Source organism: Triticum urartu, chromosome 4A, assembly GCF_056163025.1.
Source record: "Triticum urartu cultivar PI428250 chromosome 4A, HENAU_Tu73, whole genome shotgun sequence".
NCBI classification, from domain to species: Eukaryota; Viridiplantae; Streptophyta; class Magnoliopsida; order Poales; family Poaceae; genus Triticum; species Triticum urartu.
In genome coordinates this window covers 54,804,475-54,811,233 of record NC_141876.1, presented here as the reverse complement: position 1 = coordinate 54,811,233, position 6,759 = coordinate 54,804,475, and the positions used below count along the sequence as shown (strand labels likewise).

The 6,759-nt window shown below is 41.7% G+C and overlaps 1 long non-coding RNA gene across 2 annotated transcripts; it reads right to left on the bottom strand.

Annotated features, from left to right (window-relative positions):
* Nucleotides 1-617: 617 nt before the first annotated feature.
* Nucleotides 618-3,752, bottom strand: LOC125550596 (uncharacterized). 2 transcript variants are annotated; one of them, XR_015600261.1, is made up of 5 exons: nucleotides 3,421-3,752; nucleotides 3,105-3,332; nucleotides 2,516-2,686; nucleotides 2,188-2,423; nucleotides 618-971 (listed from the first exon to the last, which is right to left on the bottom strand). It is a non-coding gene; the product is annotated as an uncharacterized LOC125550596 (long non-coding RNA). The 2 variants fall into 2 exon arrangements; XR_015600262.1 differs by having other exon boundaries at nucleotides 618-933.
* Nucleotides 3,753-6,759: the final 3,007 nt, after the last annotated feature.

Here is a 6,759-nt window from a genome sequence, read left to right as displayed (position 1 = left end):
CGTGAAAGGGCAGATTCTGGACTAACCGCTGCACGACCTAGTCTAAAAAAAATCTTCCCTTGCACGCCTTGTCTCCTCCCCTACCAGCTAAATCAATCCTCGCACAAAATCAGCTCATCCTCTACGCACCCCCTTCGAAAGTTAATTACAGGCTGCTTCCAGCACTGTCGCACCAAAATGTAAATATGAAAGTATCTCAAACAAACATCAAATCACGCAAACCCATGTTCTAAAAGGAAAAAGTATGCTACGGAAATAAATAAAATCCATGGCTGTTGTACAGACTATCAAGGTCTGGCAAATGTTTGCCTGTTACCGAAGGCTGTGATCCGACATAAGGAAAAAAAACAGAAGCCATGTAAAATATGAAAATGCAGCCTTAGAAAACCACCTAACATATTTTAGTTTTTGAGCAAGTAACGTTTCACTTTTAAGGCGATAAGCAACATTGATGGCACGAGCATGCAAACATTCGATACATAGGCGACAAAAGAATTATACGAGTAATATTCATTGACCAAAGGTTATTTGCTTTTCGTGCAATATTTTTTTTGTCAAAGTGGGTATATGCAGACGTTGCATAGGTCTCTTTGGATCACATCATTTTGAAACAGATGAAAATAAACACATGATTGTGATGTCAAGACATCTCCTGTTGTATTGGGAAACAAAATCTCAGGAATTGAGATAAACAGCCTTTGGCTGCAGAACAGGAAAGGTACAAGAATTCTAGAATTTGAGTTTAGGGTTTCCAAACTTCTAGTAGTGCCTAGCATATTCAAGTTCATCAAATTACGCTGATGGACCATCTGCATGTTAGAGGCGGGCTCTAAGATTGCAAAAGAGTTTGATGGCAGCCGCCGAACATATTAGTGCCAAGCTCCGAAGGTTTATTGAACATGTCATTTCACACATGGATCCAGTTCTTGTTTCCTGACTCCATGGATGAATATAATTTCAGGTTTAGATTTCTGTAACATCAGTAAACAAATCAGTAAATAGGTGGAAGAGCAAGAACACAACAAATTGCAGAAAAACAATGGGTGGCCCTATAAAGACCATCGCCTACTAGCCTACAGAAGCTTCGCTTCATCCACAAACGCATGAACACATCCATACCCAACGTAAAGGGATAAACCAGAAACAGGGCTGCAATGGTTATGAAGTCACCAAATCCAGATTCGGTTTGTAGTCCAAGATCCATATATGAAATAAATCTAAAGCTTCAAATAGGCTAGAACAACATATGATGATGTAACTTATGGACCGTTCAATTCAACCAAAACATCTGCTAAAAATATCAAAAGATTTAAATATTAGCTTTGTAAGCAAAGCAAATAAAGGGGCCCGTCGCAGCAAAAATCAGTAAAAATATGATACAGTTTTGCATCAGGCCCTCTGCTTCAAATAAACATAAAAAATCATGCTTAATGTGACAGAAAACAATATGGGAAGAAGAGAAAAGGCATGCTACTAATGATTCATTTCATAACAAAAATGATAAGGTGATAGACTGAACGACGAGTTCGCTTCAAACAGACAAAAAAACTACAGGTTATGCAAATCATGTTTACAAAAAATCTTCCTAAGCATCCAATTTTTTAAAATGCCTCTGCAAATATTCCCTCAAGGAACCAGTATCTTGTGAGACCACACTTCTACTCACCAGCCTATTTAGCTGCTAAACCAGGAAAAAAAATGTTTGACTAGTACCTAATTCTGTTCTATTAAACTTAAAGCATCTGCCAAATCTGCAGAACTGCATTTGTGGTACATTTGTACTCCAACTGTAAATATAAAATCTTTTAGATCTTATATTAGTTTACAGAGGGAGTACCAATTCTTCTCCCAAGGATGCAACATTTCTTAAATGCAAAGTTCCAAAACTGCCCTATTAAGCTGCTAATCAAAATTTACAACATACTATATCCAAATTACTTCCTTGCGACTACCATACTCTATCCAAATTATATGAACAGGACCAAATTTCTACAAATGTACTCTATCCCAATTACCACCTACGAATTTTTACATCTCTATGTTAGTATGTTGCGAACTAACCTCTTAGCCCACCATGGAGCTTGAGGGTTGACCTTACCTATACACAGCCACGACACCTGCGGCAAGTTCCCCCTTCCGCGCGTGCAAAACAGAAAAAGATCACAATATACTGACGAATCGACATACCTCCTGATTGATTAGTTGCATTAGGAACTTCATGGCTGTCGGCGCCTCTGCTTCCTATCCCTCTTTCTCACTCCTCCGCTTCCAAATGCCGTCCGCGTTGGGGCCTTGGGGGAGAAGAGCCAGAGCTCTGCATCCAATTCGTGCCTCCAGCCATTCGGCGGAAAAGCAGATTTCCCGAGCCACGGACCAAATAGATTTTCCTCTTGTGATCCACGGCTTAGCTTGCGGCATTCCACCTACATTGTAGATCAAGGTTTTCAGGTTTCCATTTCATATTAAGCTACCAAACAACTAAATCAATTCTATCTCTTGAAACTCTCATGCTTACCACTCGCTGGCCCAGCGTTCTTGTTCCAGTCACCAGAGGAGTCTGATTTCCCTCATTATCTTTCTTGCTTCCAGAGTTTTGGTCCTGCTTGCTAATGTACCTCCCTTAGAGATCACACTGTGCTAACAGCATTGTTGGTACACAACAGCTCTTCAGTGACATGACACATTCCTGAAAATTATATCATGCCCCGAGGTCTATTTATGCAGTAGCAAAATATATCCTTCCCCCTCTCCATTTACTGTCTCCTAAATGTCATTAACATGACACATTTACACAGAAACAAGATATATCTTTGTCCCCTTCACCCAATGACTGTCTCCTAATTTTTATTCAAATATTTCATGTTTTCTTTACATATGACACATTTACACAGAAACAAGATTTATCTTTATCCAGCGCCTGTAACTATGTAAATTACTGAACCAACAAACCAATACCAAAACATTACATATGAAGGTGTTCAGACACTACTTATATCCCACCTGCCATCTACTCTTCTAATCACAAGCATTCACATGTCTATGGAAATAGTATCTGCATAACTCCACAATAAATTATCGATTTGCTATTTTCTCTCCGATCATACCAGCGGGTCCATCCTGGAGCTCTATGATCCTTCTTGCCTATGGACTATGCGGAAGTTTCTGGCGAATCCCCCCCCCCCCCCCCCCCCTTCTCAGATGCCACCGGTCGATCCGCCACACGAAGCCGCCCATCGAAGCTCTCCGCGAGGGGCTGATCCATTCCCGCACTAATCTAATGGAGGTGGTCCATCGGGACGTCACTACCATTAACCTCCTCCAACGCCGTTAATCTGGGAGGCAAGCGGGCAAAGTTTCAGATCCACGCCTTGGAATCCAGAACGAACACCAAATGCTACAGGAGATTAACTATTTGCTTACCTTTTAATTGGCTGCATCAGGGACTCCAATTCCACCGGCAGATCTTCTCTAAGTTGTCGAATCGCCTCTCCCAAAGCTCGGCCCTCTCTCTACTAAGAAAATGCAGCAGCGTGAGGTAGGAGACGACAACAATTATCCTGATCCACGGATCAGGAAGAGGCCCGACGTCCTGGGCCACGGCTCGACTAGTTTGCCGTCTCCTCCGTCTACTTCCAGGCCCATACGCCCAGACGTATTTCTTGATTTGCTTCATTACTTACGCTCGCGTATGTGGCCCGGATATTAAATGCATCGCATCCAGTGACGCGAAACAGCGGCCCAGATAACGAGCACATGTGTGCTCGAGACCAGAAGCACCGCGTCCGGGTTACTTGACGTCTTAAAAAATGGCGGCTACTCATGAGTTTGCGTCAGTTTCATGGAATGCCCATGAAAGAATTGAAGAGTCAGTACCATCATGTATGTTAAAGTAAAATCATCAAGTTTGATGCATTCAGAATCTTGATAACCTTTATAGTGTATATTGACATGGTAAGATGAGACTAAATATATGATACAAAAAGTGTTCTCAATTTGCCGGAACATTTTTTTTGATTTGTGGACAATTTTTGTGAAAATGAGAACAAAAATTCCGAACAAATTTCAATAGTCGCTTGACAGGACCGATGTCGTCGCTTAGTTGGGCAAGGCCTAAGATTTTCTTTTCTGTTCTATTTTTCATTTTTCTCATTTTTTGTTAATTTATCTTTTTTCCTTTTAAAACTTTATTATTTTTTTGAAACCTGTACAAAAATTGAAATACCAAAGCAGTAGTTTTAAGTAACTCTTTTAAATCATGATTTTAATTCTTTTTCGTTTAAATATTTATTAAATGCTTTTAAAAAGCATTTGTTGTTTTCAATTCTATCATTTTCTACTTATTAGTTATGTTAGAAACTTAAAATGACAGTTTTAAGTATCTATATAAATTATGATTTTAAATACATTGTTCCTTCAAACCTGACATGGTGATGTAGGACTCGACTAGATGCAAGTCGTTCGTTGGCCCGAACTTTCACGGTACTAGCAGTAGCAACAAAAAATTCCGGTCGAGCAAAAATACAAGACCGTAATATCAAAAACTGGCGTCGAGTAGACGAATCAACTTCACACATAGCAGCGACAAAATCCGTCACGGATCAGCAAAGGCAAACACGATATTTGATATCCCCGACATGGGACGTTTTCTGACTTTTATTCAACTCACGTGAAAGCAAAAACTTCACCCTTTACACGGCCAGATCGGCCAGTATTTAACGAACACGCAGGCTCTATTTCCTAAACCGACTCAAACCTTCCCTACTCCACGTAACAAACCAGATCTCTTTTCCTAGTCAAAACAAAACCCAAGTACTATTAGGACTCTCTCTTATCTCAACTAATTAATCTCACCTAATTAATTATTCGGCCAACTGATCATATAGAAACAAACTTGGACTACATACTAGTGCTAGATGGAACCTATTCTGAAAATATCCGGAAGGGTTCCCGTGCAACACACGGAGTTCTGAACGTTGGCTTGACTTCATCTGGTTCTGCTTCTAGTGATAGTATTTTAAGTGCAATTGTACTCATCATTAAAATATTAGAATTTGTAGCTTGATCAACCTTTGCTAATGCAGCAGTGGACACATCATCCCCTCCTCCTTGAAACAAAACCATCCTTGGTTTTGTTGTAGATTTGATAACCTTCTTTTTCAGAAAAACATTTGCATCTATCTTAATTTCTCCCGCAAACATAGATCGCAGCACACATCTTCTTCCGTCATCCTAAAAAGTGTAAGTGTTGGACCGGCCCTCGTGTGTGGCACGACGGTCATATTGCCATGGTCTTCCCAACAACAAGTGACATGCATCCATTGGCAAGACCTCACAAATTACTGTATCTTTATAGTCACCAACTGGAAATTTCACACGTATCTTGTGAGTAACTTTCAGTCTACCAGACTGGTATAACCACTCAATACAGTGTGGTTGCGGGTGTTTCCACGTAGGTAGCGCTAAAACATCCACCAGTTCTTTGCTGATAGCATTAGTGTAGCTTCCTTCGTCTATGATCAACTTACAATTAGTGTTGTTGATTTTGCACCGAGTTTGAAAAAATATTCCAACGCTGCCCCTTATCCTTAATGCGATCCTCTTGCACTCGCTGCACCATCATTGATGGGTATGATTCAGCAGCTTCAAAACTCGCAATCACCTTTTCAACATCTTCAGATTTTTCGCTAGAAGTGTCAGAAACAGCCTCTTCATCGCTAGCGGATGCATAGCCATCTTTCATTAGCAACACTCTTCTCATTAGGGCATTCACGCTTCATATGTCCTCTTCCTCCACACTTGAAACACTCGATGTCACTAGTATGTGTGGTAGACTGCGCACTAGAATCAATCCTCAATAGTCTTGATTTTGAAGCATCCTTTTGCACGGAACCATGAGAACGATTTGATGTTGTCGTCCTGGAGCTAGGAACGACATCCTCACTCTTATGCTGCGAGCGTCGCCATGTGTTCAAAGTGTTACTGGGAACTGAGCTGACTTGGCGCCGCTTAATCTGTTGTTCCGCACGCACAGCTTGGTGCACAAGATCTTGTATGTTGTAGTAGACCACCATCTCAACACGATCTTGCACCTCGATATTTAGCCCGTTAAAGAAACGTGCCATGGTCGCAAACGGATCCTCCGTTGTCCCTGTACGTATCATAAGCAATTCCATCTCCTTGTAATATTCATCAACACTCATATTACCTTGAGAGAGCCGCTGCAACTTGTTGTACATATCTCTTTTATAATGCTCAGGAACAAAACGTCGCCTCATGAACTCTTTCATCCCTCACCAAGTCGTTGGGCGATGTCTTGAACGACAAATTTGATTCCACCATATTAGCGCGTAACCGGTAAACTCAATGCCAGCAAGTTGAACTTTCTTCTCCTCGCTATAATGATGGGCATCAAAAATTTGATCCACACGCATCTCCCACTCTAAATAGCCTTCTGGTTCGCACTTGCCGGAGAACGAAGGGATCGAAATTTTTATGCGCCCAATTCCATCATCCACAGGCACACGCACAGCTTGACCAACTCGGTCATGCACTCCGCCACGAACGGAAGTTTCAGGACGAGGCTCATAGTGTCGTGGTCATGGCGCGTACCCCACCTGGTCAACGTCGTCATCGAGACCATCATCTCCAGCATGAGGTTGTGCCGCCAAACGGCGATCATGCACGCCGGCATGTCCATCGCGAGCAGGTGGTGCATACTGCAGTGGAGCCGCCGGAGCAGTCTGTGGTTGGGCAAAATTC